The following is a 19963-nucleotide window of genomic DNA, read 5'->3' as shown; positions in this document are numbered from 1 at the left end:
TGTATGTTTACTTAAGTCAATTTTTGTTCTTAGTATGGGGTATGCCAACAAAAGATCATTATGAATGTTAGCATGGTGTATGCCAATAAAATATTATTATGAGTTTTAAACATCTATTAAGGTCCATATTGTTTTTCAAATAGTAAATATGAGTTGAATACCTGGTATATTTACATTAATTATAGTAGTATGGAGAAGACAAGTTTTAGAGCTGGGGCAAATGTATAATCTTATAAAAGGTATAATCTTATAAAAATAAAATAAGATGCAAGTTAATAAAATTATGCTTATTATAATGAAAGCCACATCATGATATAGACTCTCTAGTTGAGCACAAAAACTCTTTATTTTTGTAATTTAGTCACAATATAGTATTTTTCTAATTCAGAGTAAATATAGATCAGAGAAATATAGTTTCCAGACAGGTTTTTATATAAATAAATAATTTTAGAACAAAATTTAGTTTATCAAAATTAACTCTATTATAAAGACTGGACATTGCTAGGCACCACTCATACCTATAATCCTTGCTACTCTTGAGGCTGAGATCTGAGGATTACAATTAGAAGCCAGGCCATGAAAGAAAGTCTGTGAGACTCTTATAATCCATTAACCACCAAAAAGGAAGGAAGCTGAAGCTCAAGTAATAGAGTGTTAGCCTTTAATGTTCAAGAACACTCATAGGCCCTGAGTTCAAGCACAGATGTGTTTATGTGTCATACACATAGAGAAATACAAGAAGGATTAAGGTAAAAATTTTATATAAAATATAAAGTTGTAGGGAAGGAAAGGATGGTGGGGAAAAACAAAAGAGGAGGCAACAATGCTCGATAAAAAATGTACTCATGGCTGCAATGCTTGGTAAGAAATGTACGCATTATCCTGCCCATGTAATTGTAACCCCTCTGTACAGTATCTTCACAAATAAAATAAAATAAAATAAAATGTACTCATTACCTTACTCATGTAACTATAACCCTCTGTATAGTATTTTTACAATAAAAATGCATTATCTATCTATCTATCTATCTATCTTGTAAAGGAGGTACTTTAGAAAGTTGCTGCGAAAAATCAATTGATTTCACCAAATAATTCTACTAAATGAATAGAGACAAGTTGAAATATAAAAAGTGATAGAAATTATTGAATTTCTTTTCTGAAGCAAGAATAATATTGATATATGAGGTGATAAATATATAATGCAAAGGCAATTATAACTCATATTCCATGCAAGAATTTTGGAAATTTTAAACAAATGCTTAATGAATATACCCAAATATTATACTCGAATATTACCAATTATACACTGTTTCTGTTTTCAACTGAATTAATTTCATATACTCTATCCGGGAAATTGAGGGTATTTTTAGATAATTCCTTAGAGGGTGCTTAGGGTTAGATAGCATCCTGAGAGCACAACCTTGGTGTGACGTTACAACCCGTATATCAGGTGACATCCGAGGGTTCTTTCCTTTTCTTTCCACTGTATGAGAACCCAGTGATACATGTCCATCTGCAGGGAGAAAGGCCCCATCCCAAAGTCAATTAGCTGGCACCTTAATTCATAACAATGAGAAATAAATTCTGGTTCTTAAGCCATTCCATCTGTGATATTTTCTTATACAGCTTGAGTAGACCAATACAAATTTTGGTATTGAGAAGTGATATCTGTTAATTACCAAAAAACGTGAAAGTAGATTTTGAAATAGTAAGAGTGGCTGGAGGAATTTTCAGGAATGCTCTGGAAAGAAACATGGATTATTATACAGAGATTGCAGAAGTACAGATGTGAAAGGAAATTTGAGTCAGAACCCAGAAAGAAAAGTAGTTATGAACAGGACTATGAAGACCATTCTGGTAAGAGTTTCAGACAGACACAAGGAACGGATTATTTAAAACTGGAAGCTAGACAATTCTTACTATAAAGTGACAAAAAAAGCCGTGTCTGCACCATGTTCTATGTTTTGTGAAAGTTGCAACTTGTAAGCAATGAAATGCTACAATTACCTGAGGGGATTTCTAAAAACAGATGTTGAAGAATCAGTTTGGTGCCTCCTGACTGTGTAGAGTGAAAATGTTGGGATGTGAGAGATGAATTGAAGAACTTACTGCTAAGCAAAAATGAAAAAGAACTTGAAGATTTTGAAAATTCACAGCACATTCATAATGCCAGAAGTGACTCACTCTAGAGATATGACTGAACAGTCTTTTGACAAGGAAATTATGGGACTTGATTAGCTGTCTCAGCAGAAACCCAGAATAGTGCTGGGGCATACCAGCAGAAGCACTGCCGGATCGCACTGTGGGGACGGGAGATTCAGGCCTGGAAAAGCAAGGCTATCAGACTTCTGGGATTCTGCCAGGTTATACCTCAGAACGATTCGGCTACAAATGTGTGCCATTCCTTAAGTGCGGGGAGGAAACTCTAGATGATTTGGATATCATCAGCCCTCCCACATTTCTCAGAAGCCTAGGCAGGACTATTTCCTTCTAGGGGTCAGAGGTCAGAAATAGTCCTCTGTCACGAGGCAGAATCTATCACAGAGCCCGGAAGGTTCCAATGAACCTCAAGGGCACAACTTTGTACACGTTTTTTCCACACTGAAGAGCAAATGGATTTTGCCTTGCTAAATTTCAGGCTTACTGAGAGCCATCCTTTTTTTTTTTATTTCTTTCCTACTTTCTCCTCCCTCCCTGCCTCCCTCCCATCCTCCTCCCTCTTCCCTTCCTTTCTCCCTCTATCCTCCTCCCCCTCCCCTCCCTCCCGCACTCCCTCCCGCACTCCCTCACTCCTTCCCTCCCTCCTTCCTTCCTTCCTCCCTCCCTTCCTTCCTTCCTTCTTTCCTTCCTTCCTTTCTTCCTCTCTCCCTCCTCCTCCCTTTGCCCTCCCATCTTCCTTCCTACCTTTTTTCCTTCCTCCTTCCTTCCTTCCTTCCTTCCTCTCTTCCTTCTTTCCTCCCTTCTTTCCTTCCTTTCTTCCTCTTTCTTTCTGAACTCTGGGCCTGGGCGCTGTTCCTCAGCTCTTCAGCTCAAGGCTAGTACTCTACCACTTGAGCCACAGCGCCACTTCCAGCTTTTTTTCTTTTTGCTTATGTGGTGCTGATGAATAGAACCCAGGGCCTCATGCATGCAAGGCAAGTGCTCTACCACTGCCACCTTCCCAGTCCCCTTCTTCCTCTTTCTTTTCTTTTCTCCCCTTTTACACTCCCTCACTCTCTCCTTCCCTTCCTCTTTCTTCCTTGCTTGTTCTGCTTTCTGGAATGGGAATATTTGTCCTCTGCCTATCTCATATTTTCTTACGTAAGTGTACACATTTTCTGATTTCTTAGGTTCACAGTTGGAAAAAATTCCTTTATGATGAATTATATCATGAGTCTTATCCACATATTAGATGATATTTAAGAATTTTAATATTAAACTTTAGAGTGGTTGCTTGAATGAGTTAAGATGTTTGAGACTGACGGAATGGAGTGAATGTATCTTGCAAGCAATAAGGGTATGAATTTCGCAGGGCCAGAGAAAGAACATTATGGACCCTAGAATTGTGTCCCCACCCACCATTCATATGTTGAAACTGTACTCACCAATGAGACTGTATTTTGAAATAGAATCTATATTAAAATAATTAAACTTAAACAGCTTAATTTTGATCCCATGGAATTTTAATCCTTATGAGAAGAGACATACATTCTTTTTCTCTGAAAATATACAATTAAGTAGTCATGTGAACATACAGTGAACTAATCTATATGCCAAGAGAAAAGGCTTCAAAATAAAATCCATCCTGACTATTGGTGTTCCAGGCTACAGAGCTACAAGAATTACATTTCTGTTGCTTAAATCATTGACCTATGGCATGTTCTGTGGTGGTTTATCCAGGTAATGTTTATGCCAATTAGAATATTTAATTCTAAAATTCAACAGGCTGTAATATCTAAAAAGAAAAATGTGTATTTGTCTCCACTAATGCCTAAAACTCAGTATCTATTATATATATATATATATATATATATATATATATATATATATATATATATATGCTGGGCACCAATTTATGTCAGTGGCTCACACTTACCATCCTATTTACTTAGAAAGTTGAGATCTAAGGATTGTGGTTTGAAGCCAGCTGGGTCAAGAAAGCCCATGAGGCTTTTTATCTTTAACTACCAAAAATTCTGGAAATGGAGCTGTGGCTCAAATGGTAGAGTGTTAGCCTTAAGCACAAAAGCTTAAGGACAACTCCTAGGCCCTGAGTTCAAGCCCTATGACAACCCCCCCCCGCCCCAACACACAAAAAAAAACAATATGGAATTAGGACATAATGGTACTTTCAAAGATTATAAAAATACGTAACATTAGCCAGGAGCTGATGACTCACGTCTACAATCCTAGCTACACAGGGGGCTGAGATTGAGGATTGAGGTTCAAGGCCAGTCTGGGCCTCTTATCTCCAAATAGCCACCAAAAAGTTAGAAGTAGAGCTGTGGCTCAAGTGGTGAGCTCTAGCCTTGAGCAAAGAAGCTCAGAGAGAGTGCCCATGCTCTGAGTTCAAATCCCACTACTGGAACGCTCACAAAAATGTACATATCAATTCTAAATCTAATGTCTTATTTAATGAGGCTTTACTACTGTGGCTAGGAATAAGGCAACAATTACCAATATATCAAAACATGTAATGTACAATGTTTATTGTAAAAATTAACCAGTAAAACCAAGGAATAAAAAAGATAAGAGAAATAAAAATTGAAAATGATGAAGTAAAATTACTTGCAGATGATATGATAATGCATCTGGAAAATCTACAGAACCAATGATAAAACCAATAAAAAGTGCAAGAATATTTAGGAAGGAAGTAATGTAGAAAATTAAAAGACAAAAATCAATACTCCATATCTACAGAAAATAACCAGATATAAGATATAAAGGTAGAAAAAAACCCTGTTAACAACAATAACATAAAAATACTTAAAAGTAAATTTAGCAAGAAGTCAAAAAATTATATGCCCATCTTTATAAAACACAACAGTATCCTTGAACAAAATGAAAACTGTTTGTTCTTGGATCAAATAATTCAACATTATCAAGATATGAACTCTCCATAAGTTAATTGATAAGCAAAATGTAGTTACAATAAAATACCACTATTTTCTTTTCTTTTATATGTATATCAGGGTTTGAACCCAAGGGCTTCACACATCATATGCAAATGCTCTATCAATAAACCTCACGTACTTCAGGCTTATCTTTTTTTTTCTCCAGTCCTGGGGCTTGAACTCAGGGCCTGGGCACTGTCTCTGAGCTTCTTTTGCTCAAGGCCGGTGCTCTACCCCTTGAGCCACAGCACCACTTCCAGCTTTTTCTGTTTATAAGTTACTGAGGAATCAAACCCAAGGCTTCATGCATGCTAGGCAAGCACTCCACCACTAAGCCACGTTCTCAGCCCATTTCTTTTAATATACACAGCCCAATATTTTTTAGAAACAATATACAGGAAGAGCTAAGGAAGCAGTAAAGTTAGATATATTAGGAGTAGAATGAGTTTTGCATATTAAAATATGTTTTTGGGTTTCTCTAATCAAATAGCATGGAACTGGTACAAAATATAAGTATCAAAATGGAATGCTAGTAGAAGATCCAGAATAAAATAGATATGAAAATTTTGTATTTGATACATATGATATCAAAACTTACATCCTCAATTACTGATCTTTTAAGAAATGGTGATGTACCAACTGGATAGTCATTTTGAAAAATTTGGCTCAGGGATCAATGAAAGTGTAAAGAATATCTCTATGAGAGCCAGGTGCCGATGACTCACGCCTATAATCCTAGCTACTCAGGAGGCTGAGATCTGAGGATCACAGTTCAAAGCTCAGCCCAGGCAGGAAACTCCGTGGGACTCTTATCTTCAATAAACCACTAGAAAACCGGCCGTGGTGCTGTGGCTCAAGTGGTAGAGCTCTCGCCTTGAGCTGAAGAGCACAGGGAAAGCGCCCAGGCCCAGAGTTCAAGCCCCATGACCGAAAAACAATGACTTGGATCCTAGGAAATTTCTGCTAAATCCAACTGAAAATCTGTGTGAAAAATTAAAGAAAGCTATGAGAAGATAGAATAAAGATAGAATTAACAAGAGGTTTTTTTTAATGTTATAAACAGAATGAAGAGACAAATACTTGATGAGTGCAGAGCATAGTCAATGTTCTCATTTAATAGACTATGGCTTTCATGAATACGGTGGCAGTTACATATCTTGTTCCTCATTAACTTCGCAGTTTCAGAGTCTGTAGTAAGTGCTTGATAAAGATATGAATGCTGAGGAAGTAGGTGTTCCAAGGAACTAGCACCCAGGATATCATCAGTGGAGGAACATCTTTGAAAATGAAGTGAGTGTTTGCTAAGTGGAAAAGCCAAAAAGTGGAGGTTGTTGATACGATTGTGATAGAGTGGAACCAGAAGATGTAAATGCATCCATTTTTAAAAATAGAATTACAGAGCATGAAAATTTCCATTTGTTGGCTTTGTTTTCCTTTAGGGAGTGGGAGGACAGGTAGCATGATGAGTGTGAAGGATGTGGTGGGAGGTAGGAGCTAGGAACAGAGTGGAGAGTGTTTGAAATAGTCACTGTGAAGAACAACGAAACTGATGACTAAGAGCTGCTCCCAGCAGCTCTCACGCAAGAGTTCGTGGAAACCAAGATTGTAAAGTAGCATCAGTCTGATTGTCCAAACACCAAATATGAGAGAAGGGGACATGGACAATAATTTTGTTGACACAGCATTGAGATGCTTGGGAAAGAATATGACAGAAAGACTGAAGGCCAACTATATGTTACTAAACACTATGAAATTCCTGATAGTTCACCATATTTTGAAGTTAATAGTTTTATAATTTCCAACCTACCATATGAGTCACAGAGGAGAAAGCAGAAAAGAGTTGGAGTAAAGGCTGATGGAATGAAAAATATCAAGTAACTGATAACTGAGTCTTTAGGGTATAGTATAATGTTGAAAGCAAATAGGTTTGATGAATGAAAGGAATCAACTAAGAGTGAAAGACAGGGTTTAACCAATTGATATAGATACGGAGGAGAACATTTTAAGGCAGGATTAAGAAATCATGCTCTGTAAGTCAGACTGAGAAAAAAAGATGCAGACTGCACCTCCCAAATGTAAAATCTATAGGATATGGGAGAAGATTATTACATAGGCAGGTTAAATATTGCAATGAACCAAAAAATGTTCTCCAAAAATTCATATCTACCCAAATTTCAAAATGTGGCTGTATTTGGGATATGATTTATTTCTTCAGATTAAATCATACTGACTTAGAACTTGAAGTCCAATGGAAGTCTTTGTAAGAAGCAGAGAAAGAGAAAGTGCAGAGACACAGGTTAGTAGCAAGGCAGAGATGTGGATAGACTGACTATTGTAGTAAACAGTCAGTTGCATGTCATAAATTTGCCCTTCTTTCATAAATTGATTTAAATCCTTATGACCAATTTTGTTGGTGATCAATAAAATATGAATAGATGATCAATTTGTTTTAAATATTCAGCACATCCCAGCCTTAGTCAATTTATTTGTTATTCAGCTTTTCTGAGCATTACCCATATTCCAGACCACGTTTTTAAATACTAGTAGTAAAGAAACAATATCTCTGTCCTCATGGAGGTTACAGTCTAGTGAGGAGAGAAAGAAAACAGCATAAATCATTATGCATGGCAATGTTAACTAGCAGGAAAAAAATAAAACAGGGTGTTGCATTTAGTAAGGACTGGATAAAGTTACACTGTAGCAAATGGTCTAGAATGACCTTCCTAAATGGTCAGTATGGAACCTAGCCCTGATGATCAAAAATCAAACCTGTGCCTGAGAACCACAAATGCAAAGGCCCTAAGGTGGGAGAATATTTTGTCTCAAAATTAAATCTTAATTAAATCAGATACCTAAGCAGAGTCCAGTTATTATGTCTCTACACGTGTGGACATTTCCTAAATTTGGGTCATCAACAAGAGTATAGTATGTATGTTTTACTAGTATAATGTTGATGTGAAGAGCAAGCTTTAGAACCAACAAGGAGTGTCACAGATTCAGGGAGATTATACTTCAGGAGGGTGTGTGGTTAGTATGAACCATCAATATGACTGACACACCTGAGCAGACTCTTGATTTTGCCCTAGTGAGTACTTTTGCATCCAATTAAACAACCTGACTACTTTTGTCATTATGCAATCAGTCTATACATTTAAAGCAGCAGAAGAAATGCTTCTAAATGATCCTACAGTTCCATTTAAAATTAGTGCCTATTTTAAGCTGAATTTCACTGCTAGAAAAGGCTCACTCTATGTCTATCATACAAAATTAAGACAGTATTTATAAAGGTAAAAGAAAGTATAGAGCTGGTGTTATCTGAGGAATTGAGTTAGCATAAGGATCCAATTCTGGGTAATTTATATGAAAAAGCCCATTTTTTCAAGTTAGTCAATTTGCTTGTCCCTGCAGATATTATAAGCAGTCTATAGTCATTTACCCAAGAGATCTATCATAGTTAATTTCATGTTATCAAACAATTGGTGAAAAGTTTGGTGGATACATAAGTAAATTTAAGTGTCTTGTGAAATTATAGAATACATAAAATAATCTAAGTTATAATCTTTATTTGGGGATTTTATTATCCCTATATCTAGGGATTTTATCTTCATGTTTTATAGCCTCTATTTATAATTTTAGTGTTTTAATGGTATAAAATAATGCTATAATTATGAAGAAGCTAATGTCAAATACAAATAACTTTTTAGTCATAAATAGAAGCTATGGTTGTATCACAACATCACCATACTACAAATTGAATGAGTACTCAGTTTACATGTTTAGAAATTTTCTTAAAGCAGTTCTTTCTGAAAATTTTAATTTAATAGATACATAATAACTGTGTATGATGAAATATATCTCAAATTTTATTTCATGGGTTTAATATATAGAGAAAAATCTCAACAATTTTGCCTGTAGCATTAGACTTTACACTTTAATTAAAATTCCACCGATAATCAGTGAATCTTAGCACAAATGAGAGTGTTAAGTTTCACTGTTGATAAACTACTACGTAGGCAATACACTGCTGATAATTAACTTCTCTTAACTAGAATAAGGAAATTGTGATAAAAATGTTAAATATATCCATACTGAGGCATTTGGATTTAAGTGTTTCCTTAAAGTATTTTACTCTTCTCTTAGACATTATTTGGTCCCATTTCTTTCAAAACATAAACAAAATAATACCATCTGTACAGAGTTATATCCTTTTCCATGAATTTTCTTTTATGAACCTCAGAATGACCTCAGTAGGATGCTTATAGAGATGGGAATTTTCCCCACAGTTATACAGCTAATAGCTGCAAGAGCTTGTTCCACACAAGCATACGTGCAAATGACTGAGCTTTCCTTTCAAGTTCAATCTCATACAAATACCACAGATTATTAAAAATAGAATCATATCCTTTGTGTGGATTAGGATTATTTGTTTTCTAAGGATTGGATTTTCCTGAGCTGGTTGCTATGATTGTATAAAGTGGTTTCTTTTTTTTTTTTATTTGGGTCCGGTCGTGGGGCCTGAACTCTGGGCCTGTGCGCTGTCCCTCAGCTCTTCAGCTCAAGGCTGGCGCTCTACCACTTGAGCCACAATGCCACTTCCGGCTTTTTTCTTTTTGCTTATGTGGTGCTGAGGAATGGAACCCAGGGCCTCATGCATGCAAGGCAAGCGCTCTACCACTGAGCCACTTTCCCAGCCCTAAAGTGGTTTCTTTATGCTAATCTAATTTGCAAAACACATTCTTCTGCAAGAAATTTAGGATTTGTTTAAAAATTTTGTAAAAGCATTCCTGCTATCACTTCCCTTAATGGGATTCAAAGTCAGAGCTAGTGGGCAACTGTTTTCTTTTGAAATTGTTACTTGAACTAACACAATTTGTGTGGTCTTAGGAAGAATATGCAACAGCAGGTATTAATCTCTCTACAATGATATTGTTCATTTATCTATCTATGTATCTATCTATCTGCCTGTCTGTCTGTCTGTCTATGTTTTTTGTTGATCATGGGACTTGAATTCAGGATCTAGGGGCTGTCTCTGAGCTTTTTCACTCAAGGCTAGTGCTCTACTGCTTTAAGCCACAGCTCCATTTCTGGTTTTCTGTTGGTTAATTGAAGATAAGAGACTCACAGACTTCCCTGCCAGGGCTGGCTTTGAACTGCCATCCTCAGATCTCAGCCTCCTGGGTAGCAAGGATTACAGGTATGAGCCACAGCACCCAGATCAAATCTTTATATTTTAATATCCACTGCTCTATTCCCATCATCTCCAATGTCAGTGATTCAAGGGTTTTGGGAAATGATTGCTGTGTTGGTTCATAAGTATTTTACATTTTCTTGAGTCATATTTCATATAACTAAAACCATGATATCCAATTATGGATGTTCCAGACTATGGCTTTAGAAGCCTCTAACCACTGTAAAACCATTATTAAATAACTCATAGGCATGCATGAGTGGGTTTTAAAAAGTAAAATTTTTTCTTTTAGTTTCAATAATCACAGTCATTTTAATGAGCTTTTCAGTATATTAGGAGCTATGAGAAAATTATACTATGGTGTATGCATATGCATATATATGTGTATATATATTTATACTCCAATCAGGTTTCCTTTCTTTCAAATAACCAAAATAGCTCCAAAATAGGGTTTTCCAAAATAGGACTCTGGACTTAAATACAAATAAACTCAGCTCTTAATTTTACATATTGCAAAAGACCTTCAATGACATTACCAGTCTGCAACTGTAGATAAAAATCAGTGCTCATCGATTTTGATAAGCATGCCATGGATTTCTCTTTTTAGTGAGAGGTTTTGTTTGATTAATAGTATAATTAATTGACTTTTACTGCCATGTACATCAACTGACAGCATAGGAAACATGTCAAGAAACAGCACCTGGAAGAAGGAAAAGTTAGATTCTAAAAATAGTTACAGATTGTTCATCTGGATAGGACTGTAAAAGGCTAAAGGGATTTTTGAACTGTGCTATTTTGAATTATAAATGGTTGAACTGAGGCCTCTTAAACTAGATAACTAGACTGAGACACAAAATGACATGTTATCTAAATGGCTATATAATATAATATGGTATCTCAGAAAGTCTAGTATTCTTCATGTTTAAAAAATCCAAAATTTGTTCAGAATTTACATTGTGGCATAATTTGTATACTAACATATCTTATTTTTGCTCTCAAATTTGTCTTTTTAATTTGCTTCCCTTTGTTTGGAAAAGTCACAATAGTAGGAGTAGTGACCATGCATGAAGTATTTTATATGTTATTGCAACTATTTACAAATATGCTGCCAGGTAGTCATACATGTTCTTTAAACACAGCCAAACATGAGGTATATGAACTTAATGAAGTCAGAAAAAGAAAACTATACAGTAGTACAAAAAGATTGTCAGCATATCTAAATCCATAACTATGGAAAACAGCCATAACCTACAATCACTTTAGTGGATACCTATTATATGTCAGAATGGAAAGGCTTCAAGCCTTGGTTATTTAAAAATAGCAATATGATCAATAGTGGAAAGATAGGAAGAAAACATGGAGGTTGTAATGCATTTGTTTCACATTTCCTATTTAGAGATATTAAAGTTAGTAGGATATTTTACATTTCATGCTTAAGAGATAATATACCCACTTAATACTGATAAGTGAAGACATGGATATTTATAGCCAGGTGATAATAACTAATGCCTGTAATCCTAGCTACTCATAAGGCTGAGATTTGAGAATCACAGTTCAAAGCCAGCCCTGGTAGGAAAGTCTGTTAAACTCTCATCTCCAATTAATCACAGTAAGAGCCAGAAGTGGTACTGTGGCTGAAGTGGTAGAGTGTCCCAGGCCCAGAGATCAAGCCCAAAGACCGGTTAAACAAACAAACAACAAAAAAAGGAAACACATGTGTGCTATTTAAAGTGAGCCATATTATTCAATTCTAGGCTTATTGTTGAAAGTAAAGAAAACCACAAGGTGACGAATATGGTGGGCTGGTTTGCTCAATGTATTTATATTTTTGAATACCTCCCTACATTGCAGAAAACAGAAAGCTAAAATCTACAGCTCCTAGCCCCCATGGGCTAGACTTCTGGATCTGTTTTTGGACCTACTGGGTAGATATATTCACTGTTATTTGAATGTGGAAAATGAGTGAGCGAGAGAGCTCAAATCATGTTTCCTGGTAGAAACCACAGTGAAGCCAGCACAACCCTGAAAAAAGCACTAGGTACAATGGGAGTGAAAGTTTTCTTGGTTGAGACAAAATGAAAGCCATGGTTACAACCTTGTTTCAATATTTTCTGCGGGCATCATTGCCATCTTCCTTTGCCCTCAGAGGACTTTTGTCTTTTTCCTCGTTGCAGTTATGTTGCAATCTATCACTGGATAGATGACTTTATTCCAATTTTTATTTTTCCCCTATTTTATTCACATCAGTTAGTTGTATGGGGTTTCATTTTGACGTGCTCATCTATGCATACAGTGTGCCTTGATCACACTCATCCGTTCTTTACTGTTCCTCACCACTCTTCTTTCTTTCCCAATCCAAACGAGCTCCACTGTTTCTCTTTCATACATGTACATAAAGCATCTTGACCATCTTCACTTTCCTTCTCCCTCTCCATTACTGCCACTCCTGCCACTAATATCAACATTCAAATAGGACCAGTTTTACGTTCCTGACATTGAGTTTTTAACTGTGTGTTGTTCAAAGGAGTTTCACTTGGTAGAGCACATATTTATACACAATAGTTTAATTTATTCTATTTTTGGAATCATTATTTATATTATACAAATTTATAATATAGCAGTTAAATATGTGCAGAGCACACATTCATGCATTAATTAAATTTACATTGGTAAATTCATTGGTAGATCCAATATGTGTAAAGTACAAATTCCTGCAGTAATTGACTTACATTGGTAGTTTCTCTTTTTTAAAAAATAAGGAGTCTGTTAGAATTTATAAGCCTTTTCCTTATTGAGTAGTTTTCAAGTGAGTCAGATTTCTTATCAGTCTCTCTGTCTACCTATCATTTATCTATCCATAAATATCACACATTTATGTTAGAAATAGGAAATGTGTCAGCAGCAAAACCAGAGACCAGGAGATCCGAATGAACCAATATAGGGAAGAAAAGGGCCTGAAGTCCCTCTGAAAGATTTTAATATCTGAATATGAAATGCAGGGTCTAGAGCTGTGAAGATTGCTCTAATAAGTTAGTGCTGTTTTAGCATTTACACACTGTAACGAATTCACATGGTTTCTCTGGGAGGAAGCCATTCCAAGAGATATGAAACGCTTTCTGTAAACAGTTTTAGCAGTGGTGTGTAATCACAATACATTATGTAACAGATGTGCCCACGAAATTTAATCAGAGGGAAGAGAGAATAGGAATCACTGAATTCTGTAAGAAAAGCTTAGACTAAATGAGAGATTTCAACAAAATGGAAGAAACTGAATAGTGTCTTCAAGAGATTTCCTCACTGCATTTTATTTAGTTATTTATTTTTTGTGGGGCAGGAAGTTATAGGTAGATATAGTTCTTCTGTGATGGAAAAATTAATTAAAATGTTCCCTTATAATTTTTTGTTGGTTCTACCAGCTATTGATTTTGGATCTGTTGTTCCTCTCAAATACTTATTTTCATTTGTCATTCTCATTTGTGATAAACAGTATAACTCTTGTAAGGAAATGCCAATTTAAAGTTAAAAATAAGAGCTAGAGAGAAAACTCCCTATTCCCTATTATAAAAGAAGGAAAAACATTTCTCTGGCCAATGATAAGTTGTTTTACAGGCTTTCTAGAGCCTTGGTTTTGGTAAGGAAGTTTTGGTAATAAACATTAGTTTATTAATAGTTATACCTCCATGACATAGGTATAATGAAAATAAACCAGGGTCTCCTCTGACCTCATAGAGAAAGATGGAACAAAAGCATTTCCACAAGTAAAATATTTTCCATAAGTAAAATGGCCTTAATCACACAGCTGTCCCTAAGGGAACTGATATGCCTCTGGGTCTATAAAAACAAAACCAGAACGCTTTTTTTCCCCCTAGAGAATAATTTAGCAGAAGTGGAGTCAGATGTGGCCGTTACCCTTAGTACAGCGGCATACTGACTAGAAACTTTGAAAGAAATAGATTCCAGTGAGGAGTTGAGTTTAGAAGCTGTGGATCTCATGGGCCAAGGGCCCAGGCGTTTGTGTTCCTTGTGTATGGAACTGTGAGTGACAAAGCAGGAAAGAATGGCAGACAATCCAGTATAACTGAGTTGTGGGAACTTGATGCTTTTAAAGAGGGTAACTCGTTTTCCAAGGGTCACAACTAGTCTCTCTCCTCAGAAACAGCAATGACTTCCTTTGGAGAAGGAAATTGGAGCCAACCACATATAAGCTGCTTTTGTATTTTTTCCCCCAACCTCTTATTTTAAGGATAAGTGAAGGAGTTTGGGAGTTTGTTGGTAAAATCTTTTTTTTGTTTCCTTTTTGGTACCTAGTCTTGTATCATCTAAATCATCTACTTGAAAAAAACTCCTACTTAAAAAAGACAGCAGATGAACTGTGTTTGTGAGTAAAGGGATTAGGAACAAGAATAATTATATCCTGTGTTTTACTCTCAGACTTTTGTGAGTGTGCAGAAGACTCAAGCACTTGAACTCTGCACAAGGCCAAGGGCAAACACTCAAAGTTTATGTTTATTCAGTGGTTGAGGTTAATAAGTTCTCACAAAATAGATTTATGTACTAGGCCTGTGCAATTGCTGAGCAAACTATGGTAAGAGAATATCATACTTTCTACCCTTTTTTTTTAAAACAGTTCTATTTAAGTATTGTAAACCACACAGATCTATAACTTACCCAGGATTTTTATACAGTTGGTGCCTAGCAAAGAAAGAACATGATTCCCCGAAGTCAGATCCAAGGAAGATGTTGTAATTCCGGGGGGGGGGGGAGTATTTAAATTTAATTTTAAAATACTTAAGTTTGAATACAGAAATGCATATTAAAAAAGAAGTGCAATGTGTAAGAGAACCACAAAGGCAGAGAGACTGGATTATCAAGAACTACAAAAGAGGAAAAGGGAAGTTTACCCAGAGATGAATCTGTAGGAGTATTATGATACTCTGAGTCCATTCCAAGGGATATCGAAACAAGAATACAAGACTTCAGAAAGATGACAGAGAACTTAAAGAGATTTATTCAAGTGTGTTTGGAATAAAACTGAACAAAAAAGGAGTAGCTTAAGTTTTTGGAACAGATGGTCCAATACAAACAAATGATAGAGGAAAAACTGAGTTCACTCTTTTTTCACTTGAGGAAAATTATTCCTATTGAAATCAGTAAGCTAGGTAGAAGAGAGTGAAGAACAGAGTAATAACATGGTAAGACCATTGAAAAATCTTAGATAAATTATATCCTTATAGCAATCACATTTGAGACCTTATCTACTGATAGCAAGTGCTATCATGTTTTGAAAGAGAAAAGGAAATGAGAAAAACTCATTTGAATATCAGGCAAAGTTCTAAAGAAGTTTATTAGAGATTATCCAGAGAGATTGTGGGTATTAAGAATAAATTGGTCTTTAGAGGCATTAATATCAGTTTAAGAAAAACAAGTTATGTCTAAGTAGCTTCATGATTTTTTTCACATTGTCATGACAATGGTAGATCATTATTAACTATAGTAAATAAAGTAAAATGAAACAAAGAAGAGAAGAAGGGAAGGGCAGAGAAAAGAAGAGAGGAGCTAAAAGAAAGACATAAAACTAGAAGAAATTAGTATGAAGGACACTGGATAGAGTAGAAAACAATATTTAAGTTTTGACTGCTCACTCGATACGGCCCTGGACAATTATGACATTATTGCAATCAGTCTCAACAACTATACAAGCAGGCATTTTATTTTTTAATAGATGCTGATTTATATCCCTCAAAAGTCATCATAATTTGCTTGTTTTCACACCCAGAATGGGATGGAACCTTCATTAGCTGTGCCATGTTTTCCAACTCAACTTCCAGAGATATGGCCTGTGTCACTGTGCCTCCAAACAATCATTCTTCCCAAAGAGATAGTTTCCAGTAGAGTTATCTACTGGCCAAAGACCCCCTCAGAAGACCCCCTGTCTAAGATAAATAAGGGCTGAAAGATGGGGCTAGAAACTGAACTAAATGTCATGGAAGAACATGTCCACTCTCAAGTTCTGAATCTCTACTACTGCATCAAAGGATGCCTGTAATCCTAGCTACTCAGGAGGCTGAGATCTGAGGATTGCAGTTTGAAGCCAGCCCAGGCAGGAAAGTCCATGAGAGGCTTATCTAAAATTAACCACTAGAAAACCAGAAAGGGAGCTATGGCTCAAAGTGGTAGAATGCAATTCTTGAGTACAACAGCTAAGGGACAGTGCCCAGGCCCTGAGTTCAAGCCCTACAGCTAACCCAAAACAAATCAAAACAACAAAAAAAGATGTATTATACTCATAAACTGACATGTAGAACGGTAACCCTTTTGTACAACTACTTAAAGATAATACAAATATAATTTACAAAAAATATAGACCAAGGCTTGTTGGCTCTCCTGCTGTCATAGGTCTTCTACAATATTTATATTTTCCAAGATCAGTTTGTTAAAAGAATAAAATTTGTTGGAGGTATTTTGGGGAGGGAAACAAAAATGTCATCTTCAAATTACACCACGTAGGCATCTGCCTACATTGCCTTCGTAAGAAATGAGTGTTTGGATTCCAGCTCTACTCAGCTGCTCAGGGTGACTAATAGCAACATGTCACATGTCTATTTATGTGTCTTCTTCAGAGCACATGTTATTGACTTCACAGTGATAGCAGTAAACTAATAGTTTATTCTGAAATGATGAGTCTTAGTTCACAATAGGTTTTAGTGTTTCTTCCTACATGTGAAATATATTTTAATATACACATCTGTACCCTCTGTTTCATGCGCTGTTTGTAATCAGTCAGAACATAAGTTGCTGAGTGCTGGAATACAAATGAAATCAGGTGACTGAAAAAATGAAAGAAAATGTCAATAAAAGTTAAGCTACTTCATACAATCCCATTTGTCCAACCTTTCTTTGATTTGTTGTGTTTCCGGGTCTCTATTAAGAAAATTTCGGCCTGTGCCAACAAGACCTAGGGTTTCTCCTATTCCATCCTGTAATGTTTTCAGAGTGTCTGCTTTGACGCCTAGGTCTGTGATCCATTTGGAGTTGATTCTGGTGCAGGGTGATATATAAGGATCTAGCTTTAGTTTTCTACAAGTAGTTAACCAATTTTGCCAGCACCATTTACTGAAGAGGCTGTCTTTCTTCCATTCTATTTTTTTAGCTCCCTTATCAAAGATTAGATGGCTATAGGTCTATGGGTTCATTTCTAGGTTTTCAATTCTGTTCCATTGGTCCTGAGGCCTGTTCTTGTGCCAGTACCAAGCTGTTTTGATTACTATGGCTTTGTAGTAGAATTTGAAATTTGGTATTGATATTCCTCCAGCATTGTTCTTTCTGTTGAGGATCGTTTTTTGTTATTCGGGGTCTTTTATTGTTCCATATGAATTTTTGGATTGCCTCTTCTATTTCCTTGAAGAATGAGGTTGGAATATTGATAGGTATTGCATTGAATTTGTAGATAGCCTTTCACAATGTTGATCTTTCCAATCCAAGTGGCAAAGGACATAGCTAGCAAGATCAATAGAAAGTCCATGGATTAGGAGAAGATCCTCACTGGCCATACAATGGACAAGGGTCTCATATCTAAAATATACTTGGAACTCAAAAAATTAAATCCTCCAACAACAAATCTTCACAGAAACAACTGCCCAATAAATAAGTGGGATAAAGATTTAAAGAGAAACTTCTCTGAAGAGGAAAGAAGGATGGCCAATAGACACATGAAGAAATGCTCAACCTCTCTAGCCATAAAAGAAATGCAAATCAAAACAACATTGAGATACCACCTCACCCCAGTTGAATGGCTATAATCAAGAACTCTAATAAAAACAAATGCTGGAGGGGATGTGGACAGAAGGGAATCCTACTCCATTGTTGGTGGGAGTATAACCTTGTTCAACCACTTTGGAAAGTAGTATGGAGGTTCCTCAAAAGACTTCACATACAGCTCCCCTATGACCAAGCAATCCCACTTTTGGACATTTACCCAAATGATCACAAACAAGACCACACTAAAGCTACCAGCATAACTATGTTTATTGCAGCATTATTTACCATAGCTAAGATATGGAACCAGCCCAGATGCCCCTCAGTAAATGAATGGATCAAGAAAATGTGGTATATATACACAATGGAATTCTATGCCTCCATCAGAAAGAATGACATTGCCCCATTTGTTAGGAAATGGAAAGACTTGGAAAAAATTATGTGAAGTGAAGTAAGCCAGGCCCAAAGAAACATAGGTCCCATGGTTTCCCTTATTTGCAACAGCTAGTATATATCTGAGTCAAGCAGAAAAGGTCAGATAAGTTGATGTTAGGGAAATGAACCCTAAAATGTGTATTCAAATTTTTTTCTTTCATGTGATTGTTTCTAACATATTTAAAAGATGATTTCTTTGTTGCTTTGTATGTCCCTCCCCCACAGTATAACCCCTGCTTTCACTGTATTTGATGTTGGTATAATTTGTGGAGGGGAAGGGGAAAAACAAATCATTTAAATAGAGATACAGGTGGACCCATTGTAACAATGAGATGTACAAGTCGTTATGTGGAAAAGGAACTTTACAACTTGGTGGGGGGAGAAGGGAGGGGAGGATTTGGTGGGGGAGGGGAGGATGTTGTGGGGGGGGGGAGGGGAGGATTTGGTGGGGGAGGGGAGGAGGATGGGAAGGAATGGGAAGGGGAAACAAAGGAGGAGGCTACAATGCTTGATAAGAAATGTACTCATTATCTTGCCCATGTAATGTAACCCCTCTGTACAGTATTTTCACAATAATAAAAAAGTTAAGCTACTATTGCTGCTGTTCTACTTTAAAGTTGACTTTTAAAATTAGTTGTGAGTTATACTGCTTACCTCTTTTTTAATTAAGAAATAATTAAACTGAAAATAAAACCTATCATCTATTCATCATCTACCTACTTATCTAAATATCTTTCCTTCAATTCAAAATAGTGTATTATCTTTAATATATTAATTATATCTGCCTTAGTTCTCTCTGTCTTTTTGTAGTTACAATTCTATTCTCTTGCTTCGCACACCAAAGATTGAGTGAATATACTTTGGAAAAAGTAGCAAATGGAGCAAATAGCTAATTTTGCAGATATTCAAACAAATCTGTTTCTCCAATTGAAATCATATTTAACTCTAAAAAGATTTATATACTCCAAGCTGAAAATAAATAAATAGTAGAAGAATTTGAAAACAAGAAGAAAATTATATTCTGAAATGAAAAAAGTAAGAAACTTATTGACACTGAACACAGAGACATATCATCTTAATTGCTGGTGGGCAGTTGCCATATAGAATGATACTTCATTATAACAATAATCCTTGGGCCAATCATGACAACAATAACAGAGACACTGGGTTACTTGCGCATTCATTAATATAATCAATGGTGAGGTCAGAATCTGAATTCAGGATTGGAACAAAAACCATTTTTTTCTTTATTGAGCCACTCTAAAAGAACTTTACTATTCAGAACTTAGCTATTGGTAGTTATTGGATTGGACAATGTTATTGTTGTTGTTTTCTGAAAATCCAGTAAGATAAGGATATAGGAAATTGGACTTTTGAGTCAGAGAGAAATAGTAGGCTATCAAAGCTAATAAAGTTGTAGTTTGTGTCTAATTTTGTCTGCTTGGAAGGCAATGATTGGGAAAAACATGGTTCAAGGTTGGCCTGGGGCAAA

The sequence above is a fragment of the Dipodomys ordii genome, unplaced genomic scaffold (assembly GCF_000151885.1).
Source record: "Dipodomys ordii isolate 6190 unplaced genomic scaffold, Dord_2.0 Scaffold1, whole genome shotgun sequence".
NCBI classification, from domain to species: Eukaryota; Metazoa; Chordata; class Mammalia; order Rodentia; family Heteromyidae; genus Dipodomys; species Dipodomys ordii.
This window is presented reverse-complemented; position numbering follows the sequence as displayed.